This window comes from Leucoraja erinacea, chromosome 23 (assembly GCF_028641065.1).
Source record: "Leucoraja erinacea ecotype New England chromosome 23, Leri_hhj_1, whole genome shotgun sequence".
Lineage (NCBI taxonomy): Eukaryota > Metazoa > Chordata > Chondrichthyes > Rajiformes > Rajidae > Leucoraja > Leucoraja erinaceus.
This window is the reverse complement of record NC_073399.1, coordinates 31,601,724-31,621,903: the sequence shown is the minus strand read 5'-3', so window position 1 is coordinate 31,621,903 and position 20,180 is coordinate 31,601,724. Positions and strand designations below refer to the sequence as shown.

Here is a 20,180-nt window from a genome sequence, read left to right as displayed (position 1 = left end):
GACTTTGTCAAATACCTGTATGTTCAGGAAAGTTTCCTCAGAAAATATGTAGAGAACCCTACATGAGAGAAAGCAGGCCTTGATCTACTCTTAGAAAATTGGGAAGGGCAAGTGAATGAAGTGTCCATGGGCGAACCTTTTGGGCCAAGCAACCACTGTTCTATTAATTTTAAAATGATTATGGATAGAGACAGGGTGGGCCCACAAGTCAAAATTTTGAATTGGGGCAAGGCCAACTTTGATCATATTAAACATGAACTGTTTAATTGTTGATGGAGTATGTTGTTCAGAGCAAAGAAATGTCTGGAAAGTGTGATGCTTTTAAAAGTGTGATGGCAAGAGTTCAGGGCATGCATGTTCCAGTTAGAATGAAGGGCAGGGTAGGTGGGAGTACGGAAGTTCAGATGACAAGATATATTGAGGCTCTGGTCAAGAAAAAGAAGGAGGTATATGCAGCCGGGATCAAGTGTATAGCTGGAGGAGTTTGGGGAACTGAGCAGCATACTTTAGAAGGAAATCAGGAGGAATAAATGGGGGCAAGAGATAGCTCTGGCAGATAATATTAAGGAAAACCCAAACAGATCTTATGTACATTAAGAGAAAGAGGGTAACTAGAGAGAGAACAGGCCCCCTCAGAAACCAAAGCAGCCATCTCTGTGTGAACCCATAGGAGATGGCAAGGTCCTCAATGCCACTGAAGGCTGTGGAGGCCAAGTCAATGGATATTCTTAAAGTCATAGTTATTGAGTGATACAGTGTGGAAACAGGCCTTTCGGTCCAACTTGCCCACACCGGCCAACATGTCCCAGCTACAGTAGCCCCACCTGCCCGCGTTTAGTCCATATCCCTCCAAACCTGTCCTATCTACATACCTGTCTAACTGTTTCTTAAATGTTGGGATAGTCCCTGTCTCAACTATCTCCTCTGGCAGCTTGTTCCATACATCCACCACCCTCAGATTCCTTTTAAATATTTTATCCTTCCCCTTAAACCTATGTCCTCAGGTCCTCAATTCACCTACTCAGGGCAAGAGACTCTGCATTAAAGCAGAGATAGATACATTCTTGATTAGCATGGGTGTAAAAGGTTATTGGGAAAGGTAAAGATGGATCAGCCATGATTGAATGGTAGAGTAGACTTGATGGGCCAAATGGCCTAATTCTGCACTTACGAACTTATGAACTATTTCTCCTTTGTTTTTAATGTGGAGAAAGACATGAAAACTGGGAGACTTGGGACATTTTTTATGCTGAAAGATTCTATGCCCATATTGCCAAATAACCAAGAAATGTAGAGGCATTGCATTTGTGTGGTTCAAAACGTGCGTTCAATTTTAAAGATAGTTTATATATGGTTTTCACAAATCATTTTTATGAAATTCTTTTAATGCTACCAAATATAGACTGAAGGTATGCTTCTATTATCCTCTGCAATGCCACTGATACAAACCTTTTCACACTTCAGATTAGTATTAGAGTGACAGATGATCTTGCCCCAAGCTTTATTCCTATCTCCATAGATAAAGCTGACCGCTGGCATGTTAGCAGTTTTCTTTATTGTAGTAAATAATAGCTGGAACTGAGCAAACTTTAAAACACTTATTGGTAAACTTTTGTTTTACACAAGCTATGTTAACTATTCCAACCCTCTATATGTAACATCATAAATTGTTGGTTTAAAATGACCAGTGAATGAAGCTCAACATATATTTGTGAGCATAAGTCATTTGTCTCTCTGTGACAATGTGATTTGAAGCAAACAGGTTGACTTACTGCTGTAGCTCAGGTGGCGCAGTGATGCCACACAGCGCCAGAGACCCGGGTTCGATCCTGACTACAGGTGCTGTCTGTACTGAGTTTGTACATTCTCCCCGTGACTGTGTGAATTTTCCCCTAGTGATCCAGTTTCTGCCTATGCTCCAAAGACGTACAGGTTCGTAGGTTAATTAGCTTTGGTAAAGATTGTAAATTGTCCCTAGTGTGTAACATAATGCTAGTGTATGGGGATCGCTAGTCGGCAGGGACTAGGTGGGCTGAAGGGCCTGTTTCCGCACTGTATCTCTAAGCTAATTTATATGGTCAGTATCCAGCTTAAGCTATTTCAGGGCACAATACTGCTCCATAGCTTGGAAAACATAATGCGTCTTTTTATTCTTTGTATGTAAACATAACATGTTCCATCCCTGAGTCCCACATTTCCATTTTACCCTCCTCTTTCCTCTTCCCTCTGTCTGCTTCTATCCATATCCCTTCCTCCGACTTTTATATTTCACACCTCCTCGTCTCTCCTAACCTGACACTCTGTTGCCCTCTTGTCTCCTTTTCACCTCCAGCCTTTGTCACTTACTCCACCTATCTGCCAATCACTTCTATGCCGCAACTGTATCCACCTATAGCTTGCCAGGCTTTGTCCAGACCCCGTCTCTTTTTTCCTGCATTCTCCCCCCAACCCCATCAGTCTAAAGAAGGATCTCGACCTGAAACGTGGTCCTTCCATTCCCTCCACAGATGAAGACAAAAAGTGCAAAAGTACCTCTAAAAAAGCATCTGGCAGCATCTCTGGAGAACGTGGATAGGTCCTTCCACAGATGCTGCCCGACCCGTTGAGTTTCACCAGCACTTTGTGTTTTGGCCTTAATGATGTGTTTGACAGTGAATTCCTTCAGGTGACATGCTTTCTTCGATCAAATTGTCTAAAATTGGGGGGGGGAGAAAATATTGAAATGATGTCCTGCAAAAACAAGTTTTTAATGATAGTTTAATTGTTAATTGACATGTGTACTGGCAGCATTTAACTTACAAAAGAAGAACTGCTTTGATGTCTTTTGATTTGTTTTTTTATCAGTTGCCCAGAATGCTGTTTATTTCCAGTGATTTCTGTTTTTATTTCAAAGTTCAAACAGAATTTCCTTCATGTGTTTACCCCTAGCTGAATAAACACTCGTGTAAAGTGCAGTGGTGAGCAAACAAGCCACATATGGCACGCAAAACCTTCCATTTACTTAGTGATGAGCACAAATGAGGTTGGAGCTACCGTTGACATGGTAATTGTTTCTCCGCTGGTAAACTTGCAAGTCCCAATTCAGTGACGTTACTGATTTGAGGGCTACCAAAGCAAGCACAGACTCAAGAACAAGAACGAGAACAGCATGGTTTGCGCTGAATATAATGCCAATTTAAACTGATCTCATCTGCCTTACATGATTTGTTTCCCTCTATTCAACACCATCACCACAGGCAGTGCGTTCCATGTCCCCGTCACCCTCTGTTCAATCACATCTCCTTTAAACTTTCCCCCTCCCACCTTATCCCCATGCCTACTGGTGTTGGACATTTCCAGCCTGGAAAAAAGGTTCTGACTCACCTTTCCATGCCTCTCGCAGGGTATTTTTCAGCGCTGTATCTCACACCTGCTCAGATTAAACTCCATCTGCTATTTCTCTGCCATATCTGTAGTTGATCCATGTCCTGCTCTATACTTTGACCGGCTACACCACTGTCTGTATTGGACAGGTTTTAAGTAATATCAGGGAGGACAACTAACCTCTTCAAAAGAAAATGTACTCTGTGCTAAAGTGATGGTTAAACAGAGAGATATACAGTATTACAATCTTTCCATTTCCACTACAATAAGCTTTGGTCAATAGTATTGTGTCTGCTTAATATAGAGGATGCTAATTCTACAAAATAAACAAAGCATCCACACGCTTGGCCACTTTCCATAATTCAATATTTCCTTTGATAAGGCTCACCATAAAACTTTTACATCCTCCACTTCTCTGTGGAACGCTGTGGATGGGTCATGTGTTCACCCTGATTAAATAGGTGGGGTTACAAATGAGAAGATTTATCAACATGGTTCCTTGATGCACCTTTCTAATTCTAGCCTGCAAATAAGATCTGCAAAGAGGGGACGTTCCCAAATAAATCCTTTCTCTTTGCTGAATGGAAATGAATCTGCTGAATTTTTATTCTTATTTTTAATATTCAGTTTCTTTTGTTATTATTAAAAATGGAAAATATGTTTGTAAATTCACCAACATTGGAGAGAGTGGAACTTGTTTTGTGTGATTCTGGATCTCAAAACATCATCAATTTCTCACCTGAAGCACATAATAGACTAGAGATCCAGTGCGATAACAGGCCTTTCAGCCCAGCGAGTCCACGCTGATCAGTGATCACCCCGTACACTAACACTATCTCCTACAAACTAGGGACAATTTACAGAAGCCAATTAACCTACAAACCTGGACATCTTTGGAGTATGGGAGGAAACCGGAGCACCCAGAGAAAAACTATGTGGTCACAGGGAGGATGTTCAAACTCTGTACAGACAGCACCTGTAGTCGGGAACGAACCCGGGTGTCTGGCGCTGTGAGGCAGCAACTCTACCGATGCGCCACTGAGCCACCCTAATATTATGGAGTAAATTCTAACATAATGGTCAATCATGTGCCTTCATTACATGGCACAAGGCATTGGGGGTTCAGTATTGATGCGGATAGAGAACTGGCTGGCAAACAGGAAGCAAAGAGTAGGAGTAAACGGGTCCTTTTCACAATGGCAGGCAGTGACTAGTGGGGTACCCCAAGGCTCAGTACTGGGACCCCAGCTATTTACAATATATATTAATGATCTGGATGAGGGAATTGAAGGCAATATCTCCAAGTTTGCGGATGACACTAAGCTGGGGGGCAGTGTTAGGTGTGAGGAGGATGCTAGGAGACTGCAGGGTGACTTGGATAGGCTGGGTGAGTGGGCAAATGTTTGGCAGATGCAGTATAATGTGGATAAATGTGAGGTTATCCGTTTTGGTGTCAAAAAAACAGGAAAGCAGACTATTATCTAAATGGTGGCCGATTGGGAAAGGGGGAGATGCAGCGAGACCTGGGTGTCATGGTACACCAGTCATTGAAGGTAGGCATGCAGGTGCAGCAGGCAGTAAAGAAAGCGAATGGTATGTTAGCTTTCATTGCAAAAGGATTTGAGTATAGGAGCAGAGAGGTTCTACTGCAGTTGTACAGGGTCTTGGTGAGACCACACCTGGAGTATTGCGTACAGTTTTGGTCTCCAAATCTGAGGAAGGACATTATTGCCATAGAGGGAGTGCAGAGACGGTTCACCAGACTGATTCCTGGGATGTCAGGACTGTCTTATGAAGAAAGACTGGATAGACTTGGTTTATACTCTCTAGAATTTAGAAGATTGAGAGGGGATCTTATAGAAACTTACAAAATTCTTAAGGGGTTGGACAGGCTAGATGCAGGAAGATTGTTCCCCGATGTTAGGGAAGTCCAGGACAAGGGGTCACAGCTTAAGGATAAGGGGGAAATCCTTTAAAACCGAGATGAGAAGAACTTTTTTCACGCAGAGAGTGGTGAATCTCTGGAACTCTCTGCCACAGAGGGTAGTTGAGGCCAGTTCATTGACTATATTTAAGAGGGAGTTAGATGTGGCCCTTGTGGCTAAGGGGATCAGGGGGTATGGAGAGAAGGCAGGTACGGGATACTGAGTTGGATGATCAGCCATGATCATATTGAATGGCGGTGCAGGCACGAAGGGCCGAATGGCCTACTCCTGCACCTAATTTCTATGTTTCTATGTTTTATTGTGAACACAAGTTGTGTGATTGTGTGTTTGTTTCATTCTGATTGCCTGTAGGAACATTTTCTTTTGTTTTAATCTACCCTCTACACACTCTGTTATCCCGAAATATTAGAACTTAGAGCTCCTTGAAATTGGTGGTAGGCAGTTTATTAACGTGTGTTTGTGGAGGTCTAAAATCCTGTTAAACACCACAATTGTATTTGCTTCCACCACCACCCCTGCATTCCATTCCAGAGGCCCACAACTCTCTGTGTAAAAAATAATTGCCCCACCCATCTACTTTAAAATTTGCTCCTCTCACCTTAAACCTATAAACTTAGTCCTTGACGTTTTCACCCTGGGGAACATCAGTTGGGTCGCCATCTTGGGGCACGGCTGCTAGCCAGCAGCTGTCCGTCTTTTTCACTCTTTTCTTTAATTTTTAGTGAGTTTCAGAGTTTGTTTTTAGGAGGTCTAGACTTTTTTATGTGGGGGGAAGGAGGGGAAGGGAGAAACTACTTTCTAGGTCCCTGCCTGGTTGGAGAGGCAGCTTTTCTCCGGGCTGCACAGTCGACCAGTCCTCGCGGCCTACGAGCGGGCCTGGAGTGGCGTTTTCCAGAAGGGACCGCCCAGCACCTCGGCTTCGGCGGCGGCACAGCGCTGGAGCGCTATCGCAGGGCGGAGCGGGCGATGCCTTGCCTGGGTCGCCGCTCTGGAGCTCCGGTGAGCTAAAGACCGCCAATAAAAACATCGCGGAGCTGCGGGTCTGCGGAGCGGGCAGCTGTTGGCGGCGGCGCTGACTTCAACATCTGGAGCCTGGGATCTCTCGATGAGATCGCCAGTGGTGGAGCTCCAACCGTCGCGGCCTTGTCGGCTTCCGAAGCCGGGGTCTCCGGTAAGGAAGCGGCCGTTCCAGGTGTCGCATGCCGCTGAGAGGACTCTCCCGACGCCGGAGCACCATCTCCCGGCGAGAACGGCCTGGAACATCGGGCCTCCGTAGAGGCAACTGTGGAGGCCTCAATTGGCCCGACTATGGGTGAACTGGGGATGGAGACTGGACATTGTGCCTTGCCCCATAATGGTAACCATTGTGGGGGGATGTTTCTATGTTAAAGATCATTATTGTTCCGTTTCCAAGATGGCTGCCGGAAGGTAGAGTGAACGCTGGCGCGATTAGCTGCCGCTGCTCTCTCTTTGAATTGTGTCTTTGAATTGTGTATTGTTGATGTCTTTACTATTTATTTATTATTTTTTTGTCATTATTTTTTGTTTTGTTCCATTCCGCTTACATGCTTTGTATTCTGTTTACTAAAGTTTGTAAGGTGTCCTTGAGAGTCTTGAAAGGCGCCCATAAATAAAATGTATTATTATTATCAGTTATGTTTAGTTTAGTTTATTGTCAGGTACTGTGAAAAACACTATAATTTGCTTATTTTTTTAATGAATTGAATGACATGAGATATATTGATTGTTCTTGAGTGAGTTAACTTTAGTTTTCCTATTTTAAAAATAATTTTAATGCAACTTAATTCCTTGGTTGTCTTTTTAATAGACCTACAACGTTTTGAATGTCAGACATTTTAATGTATTCATCAGACTGCAGATTAAACCAGTCGAGTCAGCTGTCAGTGGACTTTTAGGGAGCAGGCATTTTGTTCGTAGTCTCCCATGTGACAGCATTTACATGTGCAAGAGCTTATCAGCACAGCATGTCTCTGTGAGAAGGATAATGATGTTAACACTGAGGATCTCCAAAAAGCTGGCTTTGCACTTTGCATGCATCCAGAATAGCTGTCAGGGCACTGCCAGGAAATACTAGCCCCATTATTTCTTACATAGTTTCATAATTATGTCGAAATATCTACTGCTGGGCAGAACAAAAGTTTGTCTCGAGTAAGTGTCCTTGGTGTTAGTTTTAGAGATCAACATGAAAACACGCCCTTCGGCCCAGCGAATCTACAGCCACCATCGATCACCCATTCACACTCATTCTGTGTTATTGTACTCTCTCCTCCACTCCCTGCACACTAGGGGCAATTTGGCAGCAGCCTGTTAACCTACAAGCCCGCATGTCATTGGAATAAGACCATAAGACATAGCAGCAGAATTAGGTCATTTGTCCCATCATGTCTACTCAGCCATTCAATCATGCCGGATCTAATTTTCCCTCTCAACCACATTCTCCTGACTTTTTGCAGTGACCTTTGATGCCCTTACTAATCAAAAACCTGTCACGTGGGCAGATGTGGAAGGAAACCGGAGCACCCCGAGGAAACCCATGAGGTCACAGGAAGAACATGAAAACTCCACGCAGACAGCACCTGAGGTCAGGATCGAACCTGGATCTCTGGCATTGTGAAGCAGCGGCTCCAAAAACCAATCTGAAACGGTATCTAAAATTGACAGCCACTACATATGTGTCTGAGGGACAAGAAATATACAGGGGGCCATTGTGGATTAGGTCTGTGTGTTCATAGCAGTCCAACTAAAGGAGTACTGACAGCTAAATACTTACTTAAACAATTAAAGATCCAATCTGTATGGGATATTAAGTACCCATGACAATGCCAGTAATGAGTGAGTAGTCATTGTCATGTTGTTCAAGAAGGAACTGCAGATGCTGGAAGATCGAAGGTACACAAAAATGCTGGAGAAACTCAGCGGGTGCAGCAGCATCTATGGAGCGAAGGAAATAGGCGACGTTTCGGGCCGAAACCCTTCTTCAGACTAGAGTGTTTCATTGTCATATGTACCAACAACGGGATGATTACATTCTGGATCAATGTGAATATGAATACTGGCAAGGCTGAATATCTTGGTGTCTCCTCATGTGTAACTTGTGGAGGTCAAAACCAGGACGATCTATATCAGATATTTTCAGACCAAAGTCATAATTCCAGCAACACATCACACATTGTTCTGGTGCCTGTTGTTCTGCAATGCTCCTACACTTTACGGGACTTCATCAGTGGCTGTATACCAGCTGGTTGGGAAGGTCCCGACCCAAAATGGCGCCTGTCCATTCATTCCACAAATGCTGCTTGACCTGCTGATGAATCTTATTAACGTCAAAAATATATATACTTTCATAAAAAACATTTTTTGCCTGCTTGGGACTTTGAATTTCTTTGGCATTGACTGTCCAAAGAGTCAGATCAATCATTTTTGTCTAACCTTCAAGCAACTTATCATGTTGCCCTAACTCTGCACAAGCAAAACAAGAAGCACTGGAGTAACTCAGCGGGTCAGGCAGCATCTGTGAAGGACATGGAAGGGCGACGTTTGACCTGAAACATTGTCTGTCCATTCCCTCCACCGATACAGCCTGACCTGCTGTGTTACTCCAACACTTGGTGTTTTACTCAAGCTTCCAGCATCAGCAGTTCCTTGTAGCAATTCTGCACCATCAGGGCGGCACGGTGGCGCAGCGGTAGAATTGCTGCCTTAGAGCGGCAGAGACCCGGGATCGATCCTGACTACGGGTGTTGTGTGTATTGTATTTGTACATTCTCCCCATGACCTGAGTGGGTTATCTCCGAGACCTTTGGTTTGTAGGCTAATTGGCTTGGTATAAATGTAAATTGTACCTAGTGTGTGTAGGATAGTGTTAATGTGTGTGAATCGCTGGTTGGTGTGGACTCGATGGGCCGAAGGGCCTGTTTCCATGCTGTATCTCTAAACAAAACTAAAACTAAACTATTCCTTCCTCCTGGAACCACACATTATTTCTACTCTACAAATGAAGTGATGCCATTAAGAATGGCCCATGAACATATCTGCTGGAATGTTTTTGAACGGTTTACGATTCAATGTTTAATAAGATATCGGGGCAGAATTAGGCCATTCGTCCTAGAGAGTTTACTCTACCATTCAATTATGGCTTTTCTATTTTACCCTCAATCCCATTTTTCTTCCTACTCCCATAACCTTTGATGCCCCTTACTAATCAAGAACCTATCGATCCCCACTTTAAAAATACCAATTACTTGGCCTCCGCAGCCGTCTGTGACAATGAATCCCACAGATTTACTACCAAGTTGTCTCCAAATTGTGGAGGTTTGCGGTGCAGAGGAATTTCAGTATCCCAATGCGTGATTTGAAAATCACCATGGTGCCTATACAAGAAGAGGTTAGCAAGGCAAACTGAATGTTGCCTTTTGGCAATTAATTCTATAGAATCACCACCCAAAAGAAAAACAACTGGAGTTGGAAGTCTGAAGAAGGGCTCCTGACCCATTCCCTCCTCAGATGCTGCCTGACCCACTGAGTGTTTGGCATTAGGCAGAATGAGGACAACACTCTAAGGTTCCTGTATCTGCAGCTGCTTGTGTGTCCAGGATGAGGTTGGTCTGATGGGCCACCAGTGCTGTGCCAAGAATACCTGTCATCCCCTGGAGCTGGGTGGCTGCCAGTGTCCTGAATCACTGATCACTGAATCATCCTCCATGGAAACTCTGTCTCTCCCTGAGGCAAGGCATCAGTTAACCTGGCAATCTCCACTGTGCAAAGCTGGATAGATTCCAAAACATCAAACCTTTTGTGAGATCCAGAACTATGATAATGAGCTGCATAGAACTGCATAGTGACATCAGTATCAGTTTTGTTTACTGTCATGTGAAAAGCTTTTTGTTGCATGCTATCCAGTCAGCAGAAAGACAATACATGATTATAATTGATCCATATCGATATTTGCAGGGTATAGATATCTGATATGAGTGTTGTTTTTATCATTGCCACGTGTACCTGTTATTCCTGGTTAAATTGGAGCAGCTAGGACTTCAAATGGGGTTAAGTTTCAGGGTTGATGTGAGATTTGGACAAATTTGGAATTACTCTCTGCAGAGCTGGGACAGGCTGTGAAGAGGTGCCAGCAAAGATCCTAGAGGTGCCAGAGTGTCTGGAGCTTAGATACAATTTTACTTCGGAGTCACGTGAGTGATTCCGTGAAGAAGCGGATGGCCGATTGGGAAAGGGGGAGATGCAGCGAGACCTGGGTGTCATGGTACACCAGTCATTGAAGGTAGGCATGCAGGTGCAGCAGGCAGTAAAGAAAGAGAATGGTATGTTAGCTTTCATTGCAAAAGGATTTGAGTATAGGAGCAGAGAGGTTCTACTGCAGTTGTACAGGGTCTTGGTGAGACCACACCTGGAGTATTGCGTACAGTTTTGGTCTCCAAATCTGAGGAAGGACATTATTGCCATAGAGGGAGTGCAGAGACGGTTCACCAGACTGATTCCTGGGATGTCAGGACTGTCTTATGAAGAAAGACTGGATAGACTTGGTTTATACTCTCTAGAATTTAGAAGATTGAGAGGGGGATCTTATAGAAACTTCCAAAATTCTTAAGGGGTTAGATGCAGGAAGATTGTTCCCGATGTTGGGGAAGTCCAGGACAAGGGGTCACAGCTTAAGGATAAGGGGGAAATCCTTTAAAACCGAGATGAGAAGAGCTTTTTTCACGCAGAGAGTGGTGAATCTCTGGAACTCTCTGCCACAGAGGGTAGTTGAGGCCAGTTCATTGGCTATATTTAAGAGGGAGTTAGATGTGGCCCTTGTGGCTAAGGGGATCAGGGGGTATGGAGAGAAGGCAGGTACGGGATACTGAGTTGGATGATCAGCCATGATCATATTGAATGGCGGTGCAGGCTCGAAGGGCCGAATGGCCTACTCCTGCACCTAATTTCTATGTTTCTATGTTTCTATGTTTCTATGTAATCCGCATGGCGACGCAGCGGACTGGCAGGCTAGTGTGGGGAGGAAAACACTCCTGCCAGCGGTAAGTTTAAACCTACAAGGTAAGTTTTATTCCTTACCAGGTTGTGTTTTCTTGCAGGAACCTCTTCTTACAGAGGTTTCCTGCGGGATATTGTAGCGCAGTCTGGATGAGCCGCGGGTAAACGGGCTTTGGGCTGTGTGGAGACCCGGCCCGGAACGCGGGTAGCCGGCGGACGTCGGGTGCGCTACTCCAGCCACTGACAAGGCGGTCAGCGGCTTCCAGATCGCTGAGGTTCCCGTGGAGGGGTAAGGTATCAGGGTGCCGACTGTAGAGCACCATGGCTAATCCTGTGAGCAGGAAAAGCCATTATAAAGTAAGCCCGTGGAGTCGGGTCAGGAGGATTCTCCTCCCAATAGAAGCGACGTCTGTGGACGTCTGGTAAAGATGGAGCACCGGATAGAAAGGGTGCTCCAGCACAACATGCTCCAGGAGGAGCTTTATATCCATGAGGTCACCCCATGGGCCCATGGCAGCAGCTTCTGGTAAGGGTTGTGAAGTGGGCGCATGTGCGCATGTGCGGAGCTCTTCTAGTGTGTGCGCATGCGCAGGACATTTCTGGAGTGTGCGCATGTGCGAAGTATTTCGGGCGGGAAAAGCCTGCAGAATCAGCCATGTTTGCCAGACGTTTCTGAGTTTGTGTATTGCAGAAATAAGTTGCTTAAAGCTTAAATAAAGTTAAGTTAATTACGAGTAGTGAAAGTTTCATTTATCTCACAACAATTTAAGCAACTTATCTTCAGAAGTGAAACAGTCCGACTTGGGATGGAGAAGCTACTGAAACCACAACGCTTGGATCTGGATCCCAACTCACCTGCTGCTGCAAAGAATTGGAAGCACTGGCTTCGCATACTAAATAACTTCTTTGATGAGTGCAGCAATGATGCACCAGACAAACACAAAACATTAATAAGCTTTGTCTCTTCTGATGTATATGATTACATAGAGGAATGTACAACTTATGATTCTGCTATTGATGTACTAAGCAAACTCTTCGTTAAGACACCCAACGTGATATTCTCTCGACACCTCGTTGCTACTCGGAAACAAAAACCTGGTGAGTCACTTGATGAATTTTTACAAGAACTTCAAAGACTTAGTAAAGACTGTGCCTTCAAAGCAGTTACGGATGATCAATATCGACAGGAAGTTATTCGAGAGTCTTTTATCAATGGTTTGGCATCGCCTTTAATACGACAGAGACTATTAGAACACAAAACCTTGGATTTACAGTCAGCTTACAATCAAGACTCTTTAGACTTGGCTCAGAAAAATTCAGATGCTTATGGCTCATCTAATGTGTATTCTGCTGCAACTACTAGAAAAGAATTTCACCCACGTACTAATATGGAGTAAACGGAAACAATTTCTACTGATAAAGGTGCCCTTGCTGCAGCATATAATTATTCAAAAAGGAACTGTTACTTTTGCGTGGGTAATATTCATAAGAGAGAGACATGTCCTGCTTGAGAGGCAACTTGTAATAGTTGTGGCAAGAAGGGACATTATTCTAGAGTATGCAAGTCCAAAGCAACGACTAAAAGTGTGACTGCTGCCATATACACGCCTTCTTTATGTGCAATTACAGCTGCATTTCCTCAGAGCTTGTCTCATGCAGCTACAACGGTATCCATTAATGGCCATACACTTAATGTATTACTTGATTCTGGCAGTTCAGAAAGTTTTATAAGTGAACAAGTTGTGTCCCGACTAAATCTAACTATAATTCCTTCAAATAGAGAAATCTCGATGGCTCTGACAACTCTCAATACTCAAATTATAGGATCTTGTATTGTAGACTTTATTCTGAACAAAACTAGGTATAAATCTGTATGTCTTGGTATTTTGAAAAATTTGTGTAGCGATATAATTCTAGGTCAGGATTTCCAGAAACTGCACAGATCACTTCAAATAATGTATGAAGGAACTATGCCTGATCTTGTATTGTCAAAGCCACCAGTATTGTGTGGTCTTTCTGCTGCATCTGTTGAATGTCCTTCATTATTCACTAATTTATCCTCCAAGCGCAAGCCAATTGCTACAAAATCAAGACATTTTAGTAAAGATGATAGGAACTTTATCAACACAGAAGTAACTAATCTTTTACAAGAGGGGATTATAGAACACAGTTCTTCCCCTTGGAGGGCACAAGTTGTCGTGGTTAAGGACCCCTTGGAGAGACATAGAAAGAGACTCTGCATTGATTACTCTCAAACTATAAACCAGTTCACAGAGCTTGATGCATATCCATTACCTCGAATAGAAGAGATTATCAATACATTAGCTAAGTATAAGATATTCTCTACTTTTGACTTAAAAAGTGCTTACTATCAAATTCCTCTGAAGGAATCAGAGAAGAAATACACTGCGTTTTAAGCAAATGGGAAATTATATCACTACTGCAGAGTTCCTTTTGGGGTAACTAATGGCGTGGCTGTTTTTCAGAGAGAGAGAGATGGACAAACTTGTTGAACAGGAAAACCTTAAAGATACTTTCCCTTATCTTGATAATATAACTATTGCAGGAAAAGACCAAACTGAACATGATGAAAATGTACAACGGTTTTTAGATGTTGTACATTCTAAAAATCTAACATTAACTGAGGCTAAGTCAATAACATCAGTATCATCAATTAATATTCTTGGTTATTGGGTTGGAAATGATATAATCACTGATCCAGAAAGACTCTGCCCACTCCAAGAGATACCTGTTCCAGCAACATTAAACTCTCTACGAAGGGTTCTTGGGATGTTTGCATATTATGCCAAATGGATACCAAATTTTCTGACAAAATTCAACCTTTGATTAGAGCGAAATCTTTCCCCCTTGACTCTACAGCAATTGGTGCCTTTACTTCTTTAAAGAAACAATTGGAATCTGCGACATTGCACGCCATCGATGAGGATCTCCCCTTTGTTGTTGAATGTGATGCCTCTGATTTAGCAGTATCAGCTACATTAAATCAAGGAGGACGACCAGTGGCTTTCATGTCTCGTACTCTCCAAGGTAGTGAATTGCACTACCCATCCGTCGAAAAGGAAGCTACAGCAATTATTGAAGCAGTGAGGAAATTGAGTCATTTCCTTGCTCGTCAGCACTTCACTTTGATAACAGATCAGCGTTCAGTGGCTTTTATGCTGGATAATCGGAAACGAACGAAGATTAAAAATAGTAAAATTCATGAATGGAGGATTGAATTATCCGCATATAGTTATTGAATTGAGTACCGCCCTGGTAAGGATAATGTTGCTCCGGACACATTAACTCGAGCATTTTGTGCCTCTGTTCATTCTTCTGCACTCACTGATCTTCACGATGGGCTGTGTCACCCTGGAGTCACTCGTTTGTTACACTATGTTCGTTGCAAAAATTTACCTTTCTCTACAGAAGATGTGAAGATGACGTGTGCTTCATGTAGAAACTGTGCTGAATTAAAACCAAGGTTCTTCCGTCCTGAAGAAGGAAGATTGATCAAAGCTACAGAGGTAATGATCTTTGGTGGCACCTCTGGGGCCCCCCCTGTTGATCTAGGCTCTTTGTCTGCATATCTCAAACCTAATATCACGAACCTGGGGATTAAAGTGGACCCTGAGCTTAGATTTGACTGTCAGGTAAGGGCTGTTGTTAAATCTGGTTTTTTCCATCTGAGGCAGCTGGCAAAAATAAAGCCGATTTTGTCAAGGCAGCACTTTGAGACGGTAATCCACGCCTTTGTTACCACCCGGCTGGATTACTGCAATGCACTGTATCTGGGGGTTAGTCGGTCCTCCATCGCCCGTCTCCAGATGGTACAGAATGCAGCTGTTCGTCTCTTGACTGGCACACGAAAGCATGATCATGTTTCTCACCTTTTGGCCTCTCTCCACTGGCTGCCTATTCAGTATAGGATTCGTTTTAAAATTATTTTATTTACTTTTAAATCCCTAAGTGGTCTTGCCCCGTCCTACCTATCTGAGCGTCTTCACCCTTATTCACCCTCCCGCTCTCTCAGGTCAGATGATCAGCTGCTCCTGATTGAGCCAAAGACTAAGCGGAAGCTCAGAGGGGACCGTGCCTTTGCTGTGTCGGCTCCGAGATTGTGGAATGAATTGCCTCTGCACGTTAAACAGGCCCCTTCTCTAGCTGTTTTTAAATCACTCCTGAAGACATATCTATTCTCCATGGCCTTTGTAGACCAGTGAGGTGTTGAATTGTTTATTAACTTTATTTGCTTGGTTTTGCTGCGTTGTTCGTACTTGTGTTTTATGTTTTTTAATTTATTGTTTGGATTTTTGTATGTAATTTATGCGCCTCGTGTTAGTTGTATGTTCTGTTGTTCTGCCTGTTTTATGATGTCTTGCTTGTTTTCTTTTTTCTGTACAGCACTTTGGTCAGCTTTGGTTGTTTTTAAGGTGCTTAACAAATAAAGTTATTATTATTATTATTATTACTCAACCTATGGAACGTTTGAGTATTGACTTCAAAGGGCCTTTGCCATCCTCCTCTCAAAATGTTTATATACTTACCTTAGTTGACGAATATTCGAGGTTTCCATTTGCCTTTCCTTGTCCAAATATTTCAGCTGCTATGGTTATCAAATGTTTAGATCAACTGTTTTCATTCTGTGGATTTCCAAGTTACATACATTCTGATAGGGGCACCTCATTCATGTCAAAAGATTTAAAGGGCTACCTTTCTAAGAGAGGAATTGCAACAAGTAAAACAACACCATATCATCCTATTGGAAATGGTCAGGTTGAGAGGTATAACGGAATCATTAGGAAAGCAGTGAAACTGGCTTTAAAGTCGAATGATATACCAGATCAGCAGTGGGAATGTGTTCTACCAGATGCATTACACTCCATCAGATCTCTACTGTCAACTGCTACCAATACTACTCCACACGAACGGTTCTTTAACTTCAAACGGCGTTCTTCTAGTGGTACTTCTCTGCCATCATGGTTGACGAGCCCTGGGCTTGTGTTGCTTCGTCGTTATGTCCGATTAAATAAGAATGAACCTTTTGTTGATGAAGTTGAACTGACTGATGTCAACCCTTCTTATGCAACTATCAAGTATTGGGATGGACGTCAGTCAACAGTCTCACTTCGTGACCTTGCACCATGTCCATCTTCTCCATCAGCTCCGTCACTTCCTGATAACACTAATCGGGAACTTCCTCCAACACTTCCAGCATCCTCTATGGAAACTTTTACAAGAAATTCTAAAATTGAAAATCTAAATAACAATATGAGTGAAGTTGATGACCAAGCAATATATCTACCCTCGGCTATTGAAACACCTGTATCTCCTGAGGCTCCAGTGCTGCGACGGTCATCAAGACGTAGTAAACCTCCTGACCGTCTCAACTTATAAATAGGAGGGGAGAATGAAGTGGGCGCATGTGTGCATGTGCGGAGCTCTTCTAGTGTGTGCGCATGCGCAGGACATTTCCGGAGTGTGCGCATGTGCGAAGTATTTCGGGCGGGAAAAGCCTGCGGAATCAGCCATGTTTGCCAGACGTTTCTGAGTTGTGTATTGCAGAAATAAGTTGCTTAAAGCTTAAATAAAGTTAAGTTAATTACGAGTAGTGAAAGTTTCATTTATCTCACAACAGGTTGTATAGGGAAGATCTGCTCCATGAAGAGGAGCATTATATCCACGGGTCTTGGGGACCCGTGGCAGCAGCACCTGTAGAAGGGCTGCATAATGTCTCCCTCATGGAGGATGTGAGTTTACCAGGGCAGTTTTGATCTGACCCTAAGGTTGGAGGTATTGCAGAGCATACCCCAAGGCAGAAAAGCCAAGAAGGGCTGTTGAGCGAATAAAAAGAGCTCCAGCATGATATGCTCCAGCAAAAGGAGCTTTATATTCGAAGGTCTCCTCGGGAGACTCTGGCAGCAGCACCTGTTGAAGGATTGCATGATATCTCCCTCTTGGAGGAAGTGAACACACGGAGTCAGTTTGTTCTGACTCCGAGATCAAAGGTATAGCTGGTAAGAAAACTAAGAGGCAGGGGCCTGCGGCAGCACCTGTTCATGCTGTCTAAGAATTCCCTCTCTGTGGAGGTCAGTGTACCCGACTTCAAAATTCTAGAAGTATGTCTGTGGAACGTACTGGAATAAATGCGTATGGATTCAAGGGAGTCCTCGCAAACGAAGGTGACAGAATACCCGGAAGGGGCTAGAGTTCCCCTCATGCTACAAATGCCGGGAATAAACAACGCTTCAGGGGTGACATTAAAACAAGCCGCTGAATCTTCTCTTGAGGTAAGACCTATTCAACAGGTAAAACCTGGAGAAGGAAACAAACGTTGTCGGAACATTCGAGGCACCAACAACGAGCAACAACATACCCCACGCCCTCGTTGGCAGCAAGCAGTTCACTGAAGTTGGTGGCAGAATGAATGTTGGACATAGCTCTTAAATCCGAGACCCAAGTCGGGCTCAAGAAAAATATGGGACCATCTACAAGTTGGTAATATTTACACTTGTTTTGTACTAATGAAGATGATAACATGTGTTTAGTTTATGTGTTGTATGAAAATAGCATCTCCCTTAGGATGGAAGGGGTCCTAGTGGCCTTACAACACACAAATGGTTGGCATCTAACCATGTAAAGCTGCACAATACTAAGGTTCCAAGCACAGAATTGGACAAGATTTGTCTTTACAGGCACGCTCAGTATTATGGACAGGAATGGGTTTCGGGACCGGTTCGGAAAACGGGCCAGAGTTGTGGCTCGAGCAGGTACGGAATTCACTGGCGTGGCCTGTTCATTGTGGAAAAGATGCAGAATGTCGTTTAACTCGCATGTGCGGTAAAACATTTTCCAAAATAGGAAACTTCGCATCTGATTTCCTTAGGATGCTCCCATTTACAGAGATCACCGGAGACATTTTGAAAATTATCTGGATAAGGCAATGATAAAACATTGCAAAATGGGTTAACTTCAGTTCCCAGGTTATTACCAGTTTACTAAAACCAAGGCTTGGACTGCTCAGAGCTCAAAAAAATTTCTTATGTCTGAAGGATATTCTAATGCTGTATGTTGTTGAGGTCAACCGTTTCAGCATCAAACTATGTTTAAGAAAATGAAGGCGATACCAATTAGATTTATTCATCATTGGGATTTACTGTTAACTATTAATTAGCATGTTACTCCGCCCTGGGGTAAGAGCTTGGAATCAATAGGAGCCTCGAACAATCTTGTGATAAAACAGCCTTCTATTCATTAAGTATAATTGGCAATATAGTGGCTGTAATTCAGCTGTGCAAAGTAGTAATCTCAAATGCCATGTAGGTCTTGTGACAGACCTTATGCTATTACCAACTGAAGCTACCAAGGTCATTATGGTAGACGAACAGTATTCAGCGTTGCTCCAGTAATCTGGTCAGTAAAATTTCAGTTATATTATAAACTGATGGGGCTCTAAGGTGGAAAATTATAAATGCCATCTACTCCAGATGCGGAGGAGATTTGCATCAATTAACCATTATTCAGTTCTTGGTATGAACTACCTGTAGACACTAGGTGCATTCTATAAGTTAAAGGGTTATTGAATGAATGTGAATAATCTGCATGCTCAAACGTTAAGTTGATCACTATGGTGGTGGCGTATGTTAGTCGCATAGGTGCGATCAAGACAGAATATCCTGTAATAAATTACCTAATCTCAATTTACGTTCGAATATCATCACGTATAATCAATGACAAAACAAATGGGTGTTGGATCACAAAGTATTTAATGAAATTATGGCTCAATGGAATACCGAATTGATATGTCTGTTTCCAGGCTCATTCACCGGTTGCAAAAATATATGGCATAACAGTGGCAAAAAATACACTCTCGCTACAAGGAGAAAGAAGTTATGTTTGTCTCCCTTCATTTTGCCTTATTATTCTGAGTAGACCGCTCCTGCAGCTCGGATTGTCAGACCGATCCATGTATGTGCTCGCTGCAAAATGCAGGGATAGCACCAAGAAAGGAAAGCATTACATTTCCTCTTCAGGAGATAGGAAGTGTTTGTTTAAATACTTAAGTTACATCTAATATGGTACAGATAACTGATGGCTTGGAGGTCATTTCAAATGGGTCTTTGACAATAAATTAAGTTATAGGACCATTAACAGTGCCCAACGTGTTTCCCATCATATTTGCTGCAGCAAAAGGGACCCACTCTGGCGGGTTTCACCCTCTGATATTGAGTTATAAAGGATATCTTTCACACAAGTTCTCCCAGGACATGCACAGGGCAGTATGGTATATTGATGTGGTATTAACACTATTTCACCAGGGGCTCCAGCTATATCCTTAGCGTGGATCGGCTCTCGTAAGGTAGTTATCCTTATGGCGCTGGTCTCAGCGCAATGAGTTCAGTCACTACATATTGTGACTGGATAGGATGGTTATATCTGCAAATAACATTATATTTTAATGTTTAGTTAAGCAGAGTAGACATGAAGTCTCAAACTAGTTTCATGGTATACCTCATGAACCTTCGGTTATGGTCACACATATACAACAATACATCAAGGTCACAAAGAGCTTAGAGGCTCTGAACTTGCAATGTTTGTTAATTACATAAAACTTTATAAAAAGGTATTGGTTTGGACCATCCCCAGGTGGTTGAAACAAGGTTTGGCTCATACAGGGGTAGATACTGATATATTTTTTGAGCCTCACTCCACCAGGGCTGCTACAACATCAGTAGCAAAGGTTATGTACATTTCGCTGGACCGCATCCTGGCAACTGCAGGATGGGCGAATGAACTTCTGAACATTTCATAATAACTTATTGCCAGACCAGGGGTATTTGCCAACTCTATTTTAGGGTCAGT

At 43.1% G+C, this 20,180-nt stretch overlaps 1 pseudogene; it reads left to right on the top strand.

Annotated features, from left to right (window-relative positions):
* Positions 1-17,871: 17,871 nt before the first annotated feature.
* LOC129708512 (U6atac minor spliceosomal RNA) lies at positions 17,872-17,962 on the top strand (annotated as a pseudogene).
* The last annotated feature ends 2,218 nt before the right edge of the window (positions 17,963-20,180 follow it).